Source organism: Tamandua tetradactyla, chromosome 9, assembly GCF_023851605.1.
Source record: "Tamandua tetradactyla isolate mTamTet1 chromosome 9, mTamTet1.pri, whole genome shotgun sequence".
NCBI classification, from domain to species: domain Eukaryota; kingdom Metazoa; phylum Chordata; class Mammalia; order Pilosa; family Myrmecophagidae; genus Tamandua; species Tamandua tetradactyla.
Genome location: NC_135335.1, coordinates 90,504,509 through 90,523,519, shown reverse-complemented (window position 1 = coordinate 90,523,519; position 19,011 = coordinate 90,504,509). Strand labels below are relative to the sequence as shown.

General features: G+C 34.9%; 1 long non-coding RNA gene across 1 annotated transcript in view; it reads left to right on the top strand.

Moving 5' to 3' along the window:
* The window catches only part of LOC143646205 (uncharacterized), a 167,621-nt gene that overhangs the window by 41,714 nt on the left and 106,896 nt on the right, over positions 1-19,011 (top strand). The gene's annotated exons all lie outside the window — the stretch shown is intronic.

The window sequence follows — 19,011 nt, the reverse complement described above, 5'->3', positions numbered from 1 at the left end:
GTATCCAATTTTAAAGGATCCTGCTTAGGATGTTAGATTATATGGTCACTTTATTCATATCATATATTGTCCTTTTTTCCTATTTATATGTCTGTAGAATCTTTTTCTTTCATATGTTCTGAATTGTCATGATGATTGTGATAGTGACAATCTAATTTCTTGCATTATGTTGAATACTCACTAAGGCTCTTTTAATCTGGAAACTCATATCTTTCATTTTAGGGAGTATTCTTTCCAATATCTCATTAAAGATTTCTTCCCTTCAGTTTTTACTTTGCTCTCTTTCTGTATTTCCTAGTTCTTGATATTAGACTTTCTGGAATGATCTTCTTTCTTTTCTTTTTGCTCTACTTTCTGGAAGGTTTCCTTAACTTTATCTTTCAACTCTTACACTGAGTGTTTCATTTTTCTGTAATTAAAAAGACTAGCAAGAACTCTTTTTTTATTTGAATATTTATTTTGTTTTGATGGTCATTAGTTGTTGTATGGTCACTTAGCCATCTTGTTTCTTCCCATACATACCTTCAACTCTGTCTGGTATTTACCAGTCCAGAAGACCTTTGTTTTACCTTCTTCAGACTTTGTGGATAAAGATTATTGTTCCAAATAAGTGGAAGTGGGCAATGTGGAGGAGAGGGACTCTATTAGAAATCTAACTGCTACTCAAATAGCTTTCTGCAATCTTTGTAATGGAATTGCCTCTCTACTCTGTAAATTTTCATATTTGCCTTTCTCAAGTTTCCATAGTCATTTGCACTGATCCATCTGTTTTTCAGCTTTCAAAATTATGTTACTGTGTCTCTTCTAGTGTTTGATCCATCTTTTCGGGTTTAAGATATCTTTTTTTTTTTTTTAATGAGAGTCCAAAAGAGAGTAAAATTATATGCATGGGTTCAATCTGACATCATAACCTTTACATGTATAGATCTTCAATTATGTTTTTTAATAGTACATTTTCTTTCATTGTTTTTTTATTTCTTACTTTTTCTTCAAGCCTCTCAAGAATACTGATAGATCAGAGTGTAGAATCCTCCAATTGTTTAAATGAGACTTTATCAAGGTGGAGCCATTTCTGCTTGCATATTTAGTCATTTTTTAAATGGTGAGCTTCTCTCACTATCACCATCCAATACCTCATGCCACACCTGCCACCATTTCCCCATGCCCTACTCCATGGGAGTTGCTTATCCTATTTACGGCAGATATGTTAGTGTAGAGTAGTTTTGCATTCACATCTGCATCTCATTTGCATGAGATCACTTTTACATTAATTTCTTAGCTTGGGAGTTCTTGAATCTTATCAATTGTGTAAATTCTGATCCACACCTGTGTGCTTTGGAGGCCCAGGTTTCACTTGCTCATGGTAGAATTTTTGTTTTATTATTTCAATTCAGATAACCTTCCTTTGGATTTCCCTAGGCAGGTTGTGCCTCTTGTACCAAGAGGCCTATCTTCCAGGATTCTGGCTTTACCAGGGTAGCCAGTTCCAGCACTAACCTTGTGAGGATTCAACATCTTGTGTCTTAAGTTGACTTAAGTCTGAACCAGACTCTGAGGGGAGGACTCCTGTGAAAATAATTGTGGTAATTCCCAGGAAAAATAAGGTTTTTAGAAAGTGAGACTGGAAGGGAATTTGACCAACAAGGCTATGGTACTATAACAAAGTCCCTTCTGATCAGAGACAAGGGAGTTGGTGTATTTACACTTCTGAGATAAGGGATTCCCCAAGAGTGCCACAAATTCTAAGTGGTTTCTGCTTTTAGTGGGGACATGTGAAGGGGTTCTAATAGCCTGTGTCGAATAGATACAGGTGCTGGCTGTTGTAGTGAAAGCTCACAGGAAGACTGTGTACACAAATTGGTAAAAATTTAAAGGGGTGTGATGAAGCATGACCAGTGCCTGTTGCATCTTACTGCCTGTCCATATATGGAGTTCAACCCTAATCCTTAGCCTGTAACTGGGTCTACCATGCTCTCCTCCCTCCCTCAGGCTCTGATGGCATAGAGTAGAGCTTACCGACTATTTGTATTCTCTCTTGGTTTCCTGAGATTTTGGCTTCTTCTTTCTATTTTATACTAAAATATTAGAACAGTGGTGGTATTTTACCCAGTATTTTATGTACTTGAAGTAGGAAGCTGTGTCCACTTTAGTTCATTCTACCATGGCATAAGACCTGAAGTCTAATATATATCATTTAAATAGAATTGTTCACTTTGTGTGTAAAGTGATGACATGGTGGAGAAAATAAATAATTTATTCCCTCAGAAATTACATGCTAGAAAGTCACAGAAGGAAATGTGGAGGATGGTGATTTCACCTTTGGGTCATATGGTTATTTTCTCCAGTTTAGTAGAGTTCAAGATTGAATTGAAATTAGATGCAACTCTTATAAATTACAGGCAGGAATTCTTTGCAAAAATTGTCTCTCTGAACTTTACATTTCATTTTATTAGTAATATTTTGAGGAGGGAAAATGTTTTACCTAATACAGTCTAAAAAGTATAGAAAAACTAAGAGTGAAATATAAAGTAGCATATTTACTTGGTCATGGTGTAACAGTCTTTTAATGTGCTGCTAGATTCAATTTGTAAGAATTTTATTGAGGATTTTTGCATCTATATTCATTAGAGAGATTGGTCTGTAATTTTCTTTTCTTGTAGTATCTTTGTCTGGCTTTGGTATGAGGGTGATGTTGGCTTCATAGAATGAGTTACATAGCCTTCCCTCCTCTTCAATATTTTTGAAGACTTTAAGCAGGATTGGTACTAATTCTTTCTTGAATGTTTGCTAGAATTCACATTCGAAGCCATCTGGTCCTGGGCTTTTCTTTTTTGGGAGCTTCTTAATGATTAATTGAACTTCTTTACTTGTGTTTGGTTTGTTGAGGTCAATGTTAGTTGTTCATGCCTGTCTAGGAAGTTGTCCATTTAATCTACATTGTCTAGTTTATTAGCATAAAGCTGTTCACAGTGTCCTCTCATTACCTCTTTTATTTCTGTGGGGTCAGTACTTATGTCTCCACTTCCATTTCTGATTTTATTTATTTGCATCCTCTCTCCTTTTTGTCAGCCTCATTAAGGGTCCATCAATAAGATTGATTTTCTCATAGAATCAACTTATTGTTTTGTTGATTTTCTTGATTGTTTTCATGCTATCAATTTTATTTATTTTTGCTCTAATCTTCATTCATTCTTTCTTTTTTGCTTGCTTTGGGGTTAGTTTGCTGTCCTTTCACTAGTTCTTCCAAGTGAACAATTAATTCCTCAATTTTTGCTCTTTCTTCTTTTTTGATATAACATTTAGGGCAATAAATTTCCCTCTTAGTACTGTCTTTGCTGCATCCCATAAATTTTGATATGTTGTGTTTTCATTTTCATTTGCCTCAAGCCATTTACTCATTTCTCTTGTAACTTCTTTCTTGACCCACTGGTTGTTTAAGTGTTGTTCAGCTTCCATATGTTTGTGAAATTTCTGGCCCTCTGCCTATTATTGATTTCCAACTTCATCCCTTTATGATCTGAGAAAGTGTTTTGTATGATTTCAATCTTTTAAAATTTATTAAGACTTGCTTTGTGACCCAGCATATGGTCTATCCTTGAGAATCATTCATGAGCACTTGAGAAAAAGGTATATCCTGCTGTTGTGGGGTGTAATGTTCTATAAACATCTGTTAAGTCTAGCTCATTTATTGTATTATTCAAATTCTCTGTTTCTTTATTGATCTTCTGTCTAGATGTTCTGTCCATTGATGAGAGTGGGGAATTGAAGTCTCCAATTATTATGGTAGATGTGTCTATTTCTCTTTTCAGTGTTTTCAGCTTTGCCTCATATATTTTGGAGCACTCTGGCTCAGTGTGTAAATATTTATGACTTTATGTCTTCTGTTGAATTGTTCCTTTTCTTAATACATAGTGTCTTTCTTTGTCTCTTTTGTTTTACAGTTGAAGTCTAATTTGTTGGATATTAGTACAGCTACTCCTGCTCTTTTCTGATTGTTATCTACATGAAATATCTTTTCCCAACCTTTCACTTTCAACCTATGTCTATCTTTGTGTCTAAAATGTGTCTCTTATAGATAGTATATAGATGGGTCCTATTTTTAAATCCTTTCTGCAAGTCTACGTCTTTTGATTGGGGAGTTTAATCCATTGACACTTAGTGTTATTACTGTAAGGGCAGTACTTTCTTCTACCATTTGCCTTTTGGATTTTATATGTCATATCTAATTTTTCTTCTTTTTATCTTTACTGATAGCCTTCAATTCTATACTCTTCTTCACACCTCTCTCTCTAGTGCTCCCATTTGTATTTCTTGCAAAGCCATGTCACAAATTCTCTCGGTGATTTTTTTTTCTGAAAATGTTTTAACTTCTCTCTCATTTTTGAAGGAAAATTTTCTGGATATAGAATTCTTGGTTGGCAGTTTTTGTCTTTTATTATCTTAAATATGTCATACCATTGTTTTCTTGCCTCCATGGTTTCTGCTGAGAAATCTGTACATAGTCTTATTGGGCTTCCATTGTATGTGATGGATTGCTTTGCTCTTGCTGCTTTCAAAATTCTTTCTCTTTGACATCTAACAATCTGTTTAGTAAGTGTCTTGGAGTACATCTATTTGGATCTATTCTGTTTGTGGTATGCTGCACTTCTTGGATCTTTAATTTTATATGTTTCATAAGAGTTGGGAAATATTCAGTGATGATTTCCTCTATTAGTTTTTCTCCTCCTTTTCCCTTCTCTTCTCCTTCTGGGACACCCACAACATGTATATTCATGCACTTCATGCTGTCATTCAATTCCCTGAGTCCCTGCTCACATTTTTCCATTCTTTTCCCTATATTTTCTTTTGCTTGTGGATTTCAGATGTCCCTTCCTCCAGTTCACTAACCCTATCTTCTGCCTCTTGAAATCTAACATTGAAGGTTTCCATTGTTTCTTTCATCTCTTCTGCTGTACCTTTCATTCCCATAAGTTCTGTGATTTGTTTTCTCAGGCATCGATTTCTTCTTTTTGTTCATCCCTTGCCTTCTTTATATCCTCCCTCAATTCACTGATTTAATTTTTGATGAGGTTTTCCACATCTGTTTGAACATTCTGAATTAATTGTTTCAACTCCTGTATTTCATTTAAATTGCTGGTTTGTTCCTTTTATTGGGCCATATCTTCAATTTCCTAGTATGATTTGTTATTTTTTTGCTGGCATTTAGGCATTTAATTTCCTTAATTAGCTTATTCTGGAGATTATTTTCACTTTTTTTACCTAGGAATTTCCTGCTGGATGACTTTATTGTCTATCTGTTCTTTAACATTCAGTTCAGTTTATTCTAGACCTCTAGCTTAGGTTTTGTTTAACACATCACAATTTTTCAGTTCTTCTTTTCTTGTTTCTTGCCCTGCCTATATGGTGCCATTCTTTTTTCCCCTTAGGATGATCTCCTTAGGTATTATGGACCCCAGCCAGATTTTCCCAGACCAAACTGGCTCCTTCTCAGGAGGAAAGAGTCACCTGTGTTAGTTTTCCCTGAGGGTGAGACCCAGCAGGTTGAAAGACTTTCCTATGAAGCCTCTAGACTCTGTGTTTTTCCTGTCCTGCCCAGTATGTGGTGCTTGTCTGCCTGTGGGTCCCCCCAGCATAAGGTGATATAGTACCTTTAACTTCAGCAGACTCTCCCTGCTGGAGGTGTGGTCAAAACAGAGGAGAGGTGGTAGGCTGGCTTTAATCACTTCAGTTTTCCAGACTCTGTGGTCTGAGTTCCTTGAGGGAGGGATTCCACCTGATCTGGGCCTCACCCTTCTCCTGGGGAAGGCACAGCCTCCAGACAAGCTCTTAGACAAGTTTAATTTCACCCTTGCCCAGGGCAGTTAGAGCCTGAGAAGCCTTGCAGGTGTATCCAAAGAGTAGTCAAGCCATAGAAACACAGCCATGAAAAAGAAAAGAAAAAAAATCCTTTTCAGAGCAGGGCTCCTCTTCCTCAGGTTTGCCAACCAAGAGCTTAAATTGGTACATTGCTCTGTGTATCTCAGGCCCCCTCCTTTCCTTCAAGACCCAGACCCTTTCAACTGTTTTGTGCTGGCTGATCTAAATAAGCTTCTGGTTTTTTTTTTTTCTTCTTTGTCCATCAGCCCTTCCCCCTCTGTGCTGGGGCAAAACCCAGCTTCCTCAGCTTTCACTCGAGGTTCAGCTGGGCTCGGGGCCTATTTTTAGCAGTCTGAATTTGTTAATTAATTCCACAATTGTAGCTTGGTAGAGTGCAGCCCCTGCTGCTAGTAAAGTCCCTTTCCTTTCCCCTCTGGGAAGCAGTCTGTGGGGTAGGGGCACCAGCCACTGCTGCTTGGGTGACTCACGGTTCTGGGTGGGATCACAGCTGGTCCAGCTGGTCCAGACTGGTGTATGCTGTGTGTCCAGTCACTGATGTGGCTACAGCAGTTGTTCTGTACTGTTTCTGGCTATTTGCTAGCTTCTCTGGAGGACGAACTAAATCCCATACCTCACTAAGCCACCATCCTGGCTCTAATCTAAAGTAGCATATGTATATTCCCTCCAATTATTTATCCTTTACTTCCTAAAATGTCACAGCAAGTTGAGAGACATGGTAAGTCAGATAAGTAAGATAATGTCCAATTGAAATCCAGAGTCTTATTACTACAGCAAACCCTACTTTTACAGGATTTGATCTGATTTGCAAGGATGTGAAGGAAATGATGCCTTCTGTGATTTTAAAAAAAAAAAGCAAATTTGATTTAAATGTTTGACTATGGCCCCTGATAAATTTGTCTCTGGAAGCTTAGAGCTTAAAACAAGGAATTATTTTCTTAGAGGCACTTTTAAATATATACACCCCTCAAGAACAGAGCAGCAAGGAGAAAAATGAAAGAAAGAGGAAAGGGAAGGGAAGGGAAGAAAGGAAGGAATGAAAGAAAGAGAAAGGAAAGGAAAGGAAGGAAGGAAGGAAAGAAAGAGAAAGGAAAGGAAAGGAAAGAAGGAAGGAAGGAAGGAAGGAAGGAAGGAAGGAAGGAAGAAAGAAATGGAAGGAAGGAAGGAAGGAAGGAAGGAAGGAAGGGAAAGAAAGAGCAGCCATGTAACAAAAAAGTGAACTCTGGAGTCAGACCTGGGAGGGCTTCTTCTTGTGCAGTTTCTCTTCTGCCGCCTTCCCTAAGTTCTCATCTGTAAAGTGTGTGTGAAAGATGTGCCCATCTTGAGGTATCCTGAGGACTGAGGACATGATGTTGATCAGAGCTGACTGCATTGCTTAGCTCCTGGTAGAGGCTCTGTAAATGGCAGGGGCTGTGATTATTATCGCATCATTGGTGTCAGAGTAAAACCATTTAGGGCCCAATAGAGTATATAGTTCTGTTAGACAGCTACGTTAAAATCATTAAATTCACATCTGCACAGTATTGTAAGAACAAATTTGAATACTACAAGCAGCCTGCCTGCCTCCCTTCCTCCCTCCCTCTCTTTGTTTCTTTCTTTCTTCTCTAGGACTGTGTGTTAGATTCAGATTCAGAGTAATAATGAAGTAACCTCCCATCCACGGCAGTCATATATATTATTAATCAGGAAATATGCTCTTTCTATAACCCTAATGAAAATTCACAGAAGCCTCTCCAGGTGAAGCTTCAATTTCAGCTGGCCTTCTTTGAGAAAACATTGCCAGACATTTTAAAACAAAAATACTTCCTCTCCTTCAAGAAGAGCAAAGGTGAATCATTTCTTAATTCCAGACACCATGGCGCTCTGTGAATTTAGCCTATTAATTTACTATAGACCAAACTAAAGCACATACTTCGTTTGGCATTATAAAATGAATTATAGATTTAAAGCAAACAAGTCAATGAATACAAACAGATATAACCAGAGAACTTGCATTACCAAGTGAAATTGCTGATTTTCTGAGATGGACTGAGCTAACATTATGTTCATCTCTCAATCAATCCAGTACAAGCCCTGTAAGGGTTGGGTTATAATCCCAGTTGATTTTATTATGTAAAGGTTAATAAAAGACAGGCAAGTGCTGGTCTGGCTGTTTAGCGTATGTTCTGAAATCATGTTCCTAAAGAATGCTTGTAAATCAGGTAACTACTAGCTATTTATCCTTGCAAATAAACATTTTAAGATTTTATGAAAATACCTACTAGAGACCTCTCACCCAAACCAAAATTTGTCTTGTGATGTCATTGTCTTAAACAGGTTATAGTATTAATATTTCTCTATCCTTTTTTATTGTTGTTGTTGTTGCTTATTTCTCAATCTTTTCAAAGTCTCCCATAAAGAAAGATTTGGTAAAAAGACAACATATAACTGATTAAGAAAGTAAAACTGCATTTTGAATCAGACATTATGGTTCAGGAATTGGACCTAATCTCATGTGACCTTATATGATGAACATAGCCTGGCCACACCAATGATGAAATAAGATAAAAAGGTATAGTTTTAATTCAGTTATCAAATAACATCTGCTACATAATACACCAAATTCCATGGTACAATCTAAAATAAAGATGTGGATTCTTTGTAGGAGATTCCTGGCTGTTGGATATCGTCTTCTTTATATTTGACTAACAGAGACTTTTTCAGCCATTATGGCCATATTCTATACAACAAATAGTATGTTCTACCCCAATGGGTGATATTCCTTACTTTATGAGCCGTGGCATCTCTAAAATAATGATTATTAAGAAATCAGGAAAAAAAATCCCAAAATATTCTGATGAAAGAATTTGAGAGAAAAGGAATATCATACTCTCTGGGAAGTCATTCTTTGGATGTTATTGAATATCAGACATGCTTCTATTCAAGATTTAGTAAGAGGCTTTACACAAATAAATGCTGAATTTTGTCAAGTACTTTTTCTGCATAACTTGGTATGATCATGTGTTCTTTTCTACTTTAGTCTGTAAATATGATATATTACATTGATTGATTTTTGAATGCTAAGCAAAGTTGGATTTCTGTTTAAACTCTTATTTGGTTGTTATTCAGTAATTTTCTTACACAGTGATTACTTTGATTTGTTAATGTATTATTGAGGATTTTTCTTTCAATTTTGATGAGTGTTATTAGTTTGTAGGTGTCTTTTCTTGTGCTATCTTTTTCTGGTTTTGGTATCAGGCTAATGAGGCTTCATAAAATGGATTGGAAAGTTTTCCCTTTTTTTCTATTTTCTGGAAGATATATAAATAATGAAAAAAAATTTGATATTTTAAAATCAAAATATTTTTCATTATTGTTTGGTAGAATTTTCTAATAATTGGATCTAGTTTTTAACTAAAAATTAAATTTCTTTAATAAAAATAGAATTATTCAAAGTTACATAATTTTTTAAATGAGTTCTAATACTTTGCGACTTTTAAGGATTTGGTTCATTTGTCTAAGTTGTAAAATTTATGTGCATAAAATTGTATGTAATGTTCCTTTATTATCCTTTAAATGTTTGTGAAATTTGTAATAATGCCCCTCTTTCATTCATGACATAGATAATTTGTGTCTTCTCTCTTCTTTGTCAGCCTGGTTAGCAGTTTATCAGTTATATTGATCATTTTCAAACATTCAGTTTTTTACCTCATTGACTTTATTTTCTGTTTTCAATTTCAATAATTTCTGCTCTTATTAGTTCCTTTTTTTCTACTTCCTTTGGGTTTTTTCTCTTCTTTTACCAGTTTCTTAAGAAGCTTAAATTACTGATTTAAAACCTTTCTTCTTTCCCAATGTAGACATTTAATGTTGTAAAATTCCCTTTAAATCAGGAGTTGACAAACTAAGGCCCATGGGCCAACTCTAGTCTGCTACCTAGTTTTGTAAATAAACTTTTACTGGAATACAATGATACCCATTTCTTTAAATATTGTCTGTGGCTTCTTTTGTGCTATAATTACAGAGTTGAGTTGTTGCAACAAAGACCATATGGTTCACACAGCCTAAAATAATTATTATATGGCCTTTTATAGAAGAAATTTGCTGATTTCTGCTCTAATTACTGCTTTAGCTGCAATCACAAAGTTTTGATGTAGTATTTTTATTTTCATCAAGTTCAAAGATTTTCTAATTGTTCTAAAAATTTCTTTCTTGATGCATATATTGTTTAGAAGTATGTTGTTAAATTTCTAGTATTGTAGAGGATTTTCTAGATATGTTTCTATTGTTGATTTCTAGTTTAATTCCATTTTTGCCATGCATCATAATTTGTATGAGTACATTTCTAAGTTTGTTCAGATTAGTCAATGTTGCAGGTATATTTAGAATAACGAGTATACTGCTAGTTAGGTGAAGGAGTTGATTATATTTTAACCTATTTACTTCATTATATTTAAAATGTATTTTATGCAAACAGCATATTGTTATTGTTTTTAATCCAATCTAACAACTGCCATCTTTTAATTTTTTGGGTTTAGATCATTTATATTTAATGTAATTATTCATATATTTGGAATTAAGTCCACCAATTTTTTTTTCTGTTTTCAATCCTCTGTTTTCCTCTTCCTACTTTCTTTTGAACTATTATATATATTTTTAGTATGTCCATTGTTTTTTTTTTTTTTAACTGTATCTTTGCTCATGTGTTTTCTTAAATCATGGTTATAAGGACTATAATATGCCTACATAACATTTCAAAGACTGTATAAAATTAATAGGTTAAACCTATAAGAGGAATGGAGAAGTTTAATCATCACATCTCCCTCTTTCTCTTGTAGTTGTTGAATTACATTTGTAGAAAACCTATCCAAATAATGTTATAATTTTCACTGACAATGCCAAACATATTTTAAAGCTCCAAAAGGAAAAAATTGTCTCTCTCTGTAGAGAGTTACCATATCTTTCAGTTTTTAAGTTCTCAGCTTCCTTGGTATCATTTCTCATCCATCTGAACTTTCATCAACATTTTTTTAAGCTCATACCTGCTGGCAATGCATTTTCTTAGTTTTCTTTTATCTGAGAGTGTCTTTATTTCATATTCAGTTCTGAAGGATGATTTTGCTGGTTATAAAATTCAGGATTGACATTTCTTCTTTTTTAGCATTATAAAAATATTTTTTTTACTGTCTTTTGTGTGTTGTGGTTTCCGATGAGAATTCTAAAATCACGAATCATTCTGTTTCCCTATATGTAAGGTCTTACTTATTCTCTGGCTGCTTTTAAGATTTTTTTCTCTTTCTTTGATTATCAGAAATTAATGATGTGTCTGGGCACAGATTTCCTTCAATTTATCCTGTTTGGAGTTTACAAATCTTTTTGAATCTGTATGCTTATGTCTTTCATCTAATTTGGGAAGTTTTCATCCATTATATCTTCAAATATTTCTCTCTACCAAACTCTTTCTCTTTTTCTTGTGACTCTGATGACATAAATTTTAGGCCTTTTTACATTGTCCCACAGGCCCCTGAGGTTGTTCATTTCCTTTTTTGTCCCCTCTGTTGATCAAATTGGATAATTTATATTGATCAGTCTTCAAACTAATTGATTTTTTCCTCTGTCCTCTCCATTTTCTGTTGAATCCATCTAGTGAGTTATTATTTTGTTTGTTGAAGTTTTTAGTTCTGAAACTGCCATTAGGTTTTCTTGTATCTTAATGCTAGATATTTTGCAAACCTAAAATGTAATAAACAAATTTCAAAATGCTAACTTAAAATAAATTGATGCACTTAAATAGAATGTAAAATTTAATGAGTCCTTATCAGATATAGAAGTTATTTTTGTGTCCAATAACAAAAACTTTTCTTGCAATGTGATATATTGAAAATATAAATACAATTTCAGAATTTTAACAATGAGAAATCATTGGAGGAGATACTGCAATTGTATTTACCAATAAAATATAGGGAGGTCTTTTTGAGCTTGTTTGGCTATGAAAACAAATTGAAGAAATGAAAAAAGGCAAAAACTGAGAAAAATTTGATGAAAAATGGGTGTTAAAGGCTATCTCTTCTAAAAAGCGATGGTTATGTTTGTTAGTCTCTGAATATCTAAAGAATTCTTTAAATAATATAGCTTAAATTTAGTTATTATAGGATTTTCCCCCAGTTAATGATTCATAGCTCTACGTTGAGAATATTTTTAGAAAACTATTTCTCATATCATTTATCTAAGGGACATTTTAATGTTCATAATTAAACATTATGGCTTGAAAGGATTGATGTACCCTAGAAATGCCATGTTTTAATCCTAATCCAATTTTATGGGAGCAACTATTTCTTTTAATCTCTTTAATTTCTTTTAATTCCAGTACTGTATGCTGGAAACTTCATTAAATTATCTCCACAGAGATGTGACTCACCCAATTGTAGGTATTAACCTTGGATTAGAGGGAGATGTGACTCCGCCCATTCAGGTGGGTCTTGATTGGTTTACTAGAATCCTTTAAAAAGTAAGCATTTTGGATAAAGCAGGAGAACAACAGACCAGAGCCACAAGAACCATGAGAGCCCACACAGCCAGAGGCCTTTGGAGATGAAGAAGGAATACGTCACCAGGGGAGCTTCATGAAACAAGAAGCCTAGAGAGAAACCTAGTAGATATCATTGTGTTCGCCATGTGCCTTTTCAGCTGAGAGAGAGAGACCCTGAACTTCATCGGCCTTTCTTGAGTGAAGGTAACCTCTTATTGGTACCTTAATTTGAACGTTTTTATAGACTTGCTTTAATTGGGACATTTTCATGGACTTCAGAATTGTAAACTTATTAAATTCCCTTTTTAAAAAGCCATTCCATTTCTGGTATACTGCATTCCAGCAGCTAGCAAACCAGAACAATAATGAAAAGGCATCATGCTAATTTTATATATCTATTACAGTTAAGTTAATTTTTAATAATAGTTAAAGCTAACATTTATTGAGCTGTTACCATGTGTCAGATACTTTTCTAAGGACTCCATCTCTTTATATGTGTTAATTTAATCTAGGATTAAATTTAAAAAGTGGATAATTTTATCCCAGCATTACAAATTCAGTAAACTGAGGCACAAAAGGTTTATGTAGCTGTCCCAGGTCACCCATATGGCAAATGAAGAAACAGGATTCAACTCAGTTATTTTGATTCCAGATCCTTTTTTTCCTTCCTTTCTCCTATCACCACTATTGAGAACCTACCGTATATATATATATATGTGTGTGTGTGTGTGTGTGTGTGTGTGTGTGTGTGTATGCTGGTCACAGGGTATACATAGGTTAGAGAAGTAATGCCTTTACAAAAGTCTATTGGAGAAACAGATAAGCAGACAAAGAAATGGAAAACAGTATAATTATTGTAAAGAATGTATGTATACATGTGCTATGGAAGGAAAGAAGAGAAAATGCAAAATCTGCTTGAGGAATTCAGATCAGGCAAAGCAGAGGTTGCAAACAATTGTCTGCCAAGTATTGAAAGGGGGCAAATGCATTTCAGTCAAAAGTAACACAAAACATAGACATGAATAGGGTGTGTTCAGAGAATGTGACTACCATTTTTCTTAAAATCAGAACAGTTTTGTCTGCATAAAGATGAAATATGACTATTATATTGGCCAATGTTCAGGTGCAGAAAAGAGAAACCAACCAAGTTAGTCTAGACAGAAAGAGATTTAATATAGGGAATTGTGTCTTAATATGTTAGGAAAGTTGGAGTACAAGCTCTGGACCAACCTTCCTGGGATGAGTCCCAGCACAGCAACATAGAATTGGCCTGCTAAAAGAGTCATATCCTCAGCCATGATCAGCGATTGAGTGCTTTGTCCTTCCTCTGGAGATTTGGGAAGCGGATGCCTCACTCCTGGTGCCAGCTTACACCGCTTCAGCTGCAATCCTTGAATTAGAAAGTCACCATCAGAACTGTTGGCTCTAAAACCACTCCACCTCAGCCATCATCTATGCCCATAAAACGGATTCAGCCTCTTTTCATAGCTAGGAAGTAAGAGAGTAGGTCTTAGAATTCTCCTTCCACTGCAGAAATCCAAACACCTCCACTACCACACTTGCAGCATAAATATCTGAAGCAGCAAAAGTGACTTCACCCTCATTCTGCTGCCCAAGCCTAAATCACATCTGTATCTGAATCAAATTTGGAACCTTAGTCACGGCAGAGTCTGAGAAATGTTGGTCTAGTTTCCTGTTTTTACAGTATAGGAAGGTACACCAACAGGGGCTGAAACATTGTTGAGGAAATTACTCTGCCATATCTGCCCCTTATTGTGGCAAAAAAGATGAATGGAAATACGTGCCCAGAATTATTTGTCCTTTGAGTACTTATTTCTTTAGTCTAATCACCTTCATATACTAGACTGTTTTTTGATAATGTCTCTTTTTCTCAATATAAGCTTAGAACTTCTGTCTTACAGTTGGTTCCAGAGTTTGTGTTTTCTGCTTTGAATAGTCTTGATTAGGACAAAAATGTGTCTATTGAAAGTGAATTTGAATTCTGGAAACAGTACTTAATTATGGTGAATAAGGTAAGTTGTCAAGTTGAGTAATACTGTTTCGATAGAAAAACATTTACACAAAAATATGCTTGGAGCCAGAATATTGTTAGAGAGAGGAAAATAGTCCTTGGGTGGCAGTCCAGGCCAAGTGCCCTACCTCAGACCACCTCCTATGCCTCAATCATTAACACAGGTTTCTAATGAACACTTAACATGTTCAGTGACTGTGCAAGGTGTTACACCATTTAGAACTTATATTTACATGGTGTTTTAGAGCTTTTTACAATGTGTCTTTTAATATGTTATCTTATTTAATATGCACAATAGCTTTATTTTTCAAAAAGAAACAGAGCCAGAGATTTTATTGTAAGGATGCCTATCAAAATGAAGAGCTCAATTGGATATTTTATTTTGTGAAATTAATTATGACCAATGCCATTCACATTCCACCTTTGAATAAGCTCTGTCCTTACTTGTGATTTTTGACATATATGTTTTCTTGGGCTGTGCTGAAATTAGGAAATCCTGACCGAAGGCCTTGCTACTTTCCTGTGATACATGTGGGAAATGTCATGTTTTACCACTAATGACTATTATCTTTAAATGTTGACTGCCTCCTTAAAAGATTTTCAACAAAGGGAAAATCTGCATTTAATTTTACTTAAAATTCATTGAACATTATATTTCTCCAATTCAACAATAAAATTCTACTTTAAAATACATACAGAAAACATTTTACAATTTTTGAGTTACTCTCATACATTTAATTATGATAAAGCTTCCATTGCATATGTAATTTTAATTGATGTTGATTATAAGGATTTCATATTCTATAGAATCTGTACATATTCTCCCTTTGTCTTTTTGCAATCCTCTTACATACTCTGTAAAAAAAGAACAAGGTATGGATGGGTGCAATTCTCAGTTTAATATTTTGATAAATTCTGTCTCTAAGCAAATAGTTAAAAATTGAATTTATCTGCATATCAGTGATTCTATTATTGATCCTTCCTAACCAATTCTTCATTATGAACTATTTTTTTAATCCTAAAATTTGATATAAGTCTGGTGAGGCAATTTCTGAGCATTTCTTTTCTTGGTTTAAAGCAGAAAGGTAGAAAAAAACGAAGAAAGGAAGGAAGGAAGGAAGAAATAAGTAAAAGAAAGATGGAACAAAACAGTCTAGAAAAAATTTTCTCTTCCCTTTTTATCTTTTCATCCATCCATCCATCTGTCCATCCTTTTCATTTGTCCACATACTCAGTTTTCCTTGCTTACTTTTGTGATTATTTACAGCATCCTCGATGTTGTCAATGAATAAATGGCTATAAAATAGAATAGGTAAGTCTATTTTTTAAATGGAAGCCAATAAAAGCAAAACAAGTAAACCAAGTTCTTGTGAAGCTGGTATGTGTTATGTAAAGGGAAAGACAGTCCTTGATTCTGCCAGCAAATATAAAGATCAGTAAAACAAGATTAGTGGAGGTGATGAATCAATACGTATAATGATTACAGTCCATTTTTAGCCTTGAAGGCTAAAAAGCAAATTAACTTATATATTCAGAAAGTAATGCTATGATGGAAAAGTTAATTTTTTCTGTCCAGTTCTCATTTATGAATGGAAATCTGAGCGATATTCAGTATGGGATGACCTTCTCATGGTTAAATCATGCTTAGATGGTTAATGTATTTGCCTGCTTAAATAACCTAATGCCTTAGCTCAACATTATCGTAATGAACACTGCGGCAATGCTCATAAGGTACCAGGCACTTTGCTAAACACTGCACGTATATATACTTATTCAGTCCTCATGACAAAGCCATAAAGTAGATACTATTAGCTCCATTTTATAGGTGTGGAAACTGAAGCACAAAGAGTGCAAATAACTTGCCTACAGTCTTAAAGCTCCTAAGTGGCACAGCTGGAATTAAAATCCAGGTAATTGGCTTCAAAGTCTAGGGTGCCAACTGCTGTTCCATAGGTCTGTTCTACGCTATACCGCTTCTGTACTGTGTTCACCTCTTTAGTCTTGTGTCCAACTTTTGTCCTGACCATAGTAGCCATGCTCTTTGTAATTTAAATTCACAGATTAGTTGAACCTTCTAACAATCATCTGGGAAGATCAAAGTGAGTATTGTTATTTCATGCTACACAGATAAGAAAGCATGACTTGGAGAGGTTGTGATCTGCCCAAGGTTATACAAACAGAAACTGTAAAGCCAAGACTCAGGGCTCACTGATCATGCTGTGCCTCCTCCCTAAAGTGTGGCCTTCTTAGTGCAGGTTTCCTCTCCTAGAACCTGCCTCTTTCTCCAGATGACAGTCACAGAGCCTGCTTACTGTTGCAGGGGATCCTTTCCAGGTCTCTCCAAATCACCAGCTCAGAATGCAATGCTACGTTCAGCCAAGAGATGAGCCTACACTACAACATTTTGTTTTGTTTCTTACTGTTCATTCTGTGATCTTGACCACCCAGTTCTTTTCCTGTTTATTCTTGGCTTGTTCTCGCCTTCCCATGGTTTGTGAGCAATTTGATTGGTTGGCTGTAATTAGTGTTGTTGTTATTTAGAAAAGGCTCTGACCTCCTTACGTCATGGAATTAATATACACTGAAGGAGAGCTTATAATAATGTTCTGGGACTACTAGGTTGCTACTGGTTCTCTTGATCCATCAGCTTTTTTCCTGATAAGAAACTTCATCATATGCTTGTTCCTGAGAAATCAGACTCACCTCGGTGTCCTTCAAAATCCAGCTCAAAGCAATTAACGTTGTTTCAGAGCAAAATCTGGATAAGTATGATGAACATTAACAGATTTTAAAAGTTGAATTTCACTTGTAAAACATGATAGCTGATTTCTAGTTGTCAAAGTTTCTTATGTATCATTAAATTGCCAAGCTGCTTATGCCAACTAAACAATTTGCTTATAATTCAAGAGAGGATAAATGGCTTCTAAATGTTGCATAAAGCAAAGAAGTGAAACAAAGAGTGGGCAGAAAGGTGGGGTTCGTTAGCACATGCAAACAAACAGACAAACAAAGAATCCAACTGGATTCTAACTGGATTTTGGCTCTGAAGACTTCAGCATGCAGTCATTACTGATCTGGTGGCCAATATTTTCCCTTTGGTGGTCAACTTTGTGAGTCACCTCTTTCCAAAACGTATTGAATTTAGTTTAGCATCTCTCTACAGAGTCCTGGTCAGACCACTTATTGCAGTTGTGATGATCTATCAACAGCCCAGAAAGCATTTAGGGAGCACTGAAAAAAGAGAAAATTAAACAGTGAATTAAAATAATTTCTAGAGTTGACAGAAGGATGAATTGATAACCATGAATATTTATCAAATGAGATCTTATTGGCAACTCAGCTTTCCTTGAACCACTTTAGAGCAGCTGACCTAATATCTAAAATTATTTAAGACATTATAATCTTTGCAATCTTATAATTATTGTAAAATTGTAATTATTTGCTAATAATAATCCATAGTATATTTTGAGTATATTGATAAAGCACCATGCCTTTCACCAGATATGTCATAATCAGAAAACTCTGTGAAAATATACCTTATGGTGTAATGTTTATGATTCCCAGGTATAGACATCAGGGCATATACATGTAGATATATACATTCATAAACATTCATATCTTGCACAAATGGATTCAAATTTTATTCTTTTTTTATTATAAACATGTGTTTCACTGTTTAACATGTTATTTCCTTCTATCAGTTGTGAATTCAGCTCTTTGAACTGTTTTCTTGTCCTCTTTAGGTTGATTTGATTGCCCCTTATTTATAAAGCTATTCTTTCATCTTCAATTCTTATCAAAGTCCTTTATGTTTTCTGCCATTTACCAATGATTCTTTCTTATTTTTCTCTAACCCTTCTCTGTGTCAATCAGTATCGGATTTGAAATTCAACAAATGTTCCAATGTGAATCTGTATTACTCTTAAATTCACTACTCATTGAATTTTCTGGAAATGAATTCTATAGCCAACCTTTATTTGCATATGTTTAGCTCAGGCAAACCCCTTAATTTTAGTTTTCCTAGTTTGCAATTAATTTCTCTTCACTCAAGTTCTTGTAGGGATATTCTTTACTGGTTGTTGGCTGACTTTGTGACAGATTTTCTCTTGAGACTTGTTAATAACCATTAATAGGAAACTTCATGTAGTTCATCATTCTTCAAGGATGGCAATTTATCACAATAGATGAAAGATGGGCAGTTCCATAACTATTGTTGAATAGCCCTGGCCTGTGAATTTCCCATTCCCAGTTTGATTATATACTGAATCTCTGCATGATTTCATGCCCTCAAACAATGAGTTGCTAAGGTATTCTTTGCCAAATAATGCAGCAATTCAACAGGGAAAAATAGTCTTGTTTTTGCCAAGTCATTCCAGTCAAAACAGGTGAACTGCAATAAAACTATACAATATTAGGGATCTGAGGACTCTTAACCGCTGAAATAGTGTGGAAAATTGTGGTCTGTGAATATATACATTTTCTGGGGGAGAGAATTCATTACAATTATTAGATTCTTAGAACCTTACACAGTCTTGTTTAACCAGCCTGCCACATGGTTAAATCAGAACAAATATTAATTGAATGAATGAATGAATGA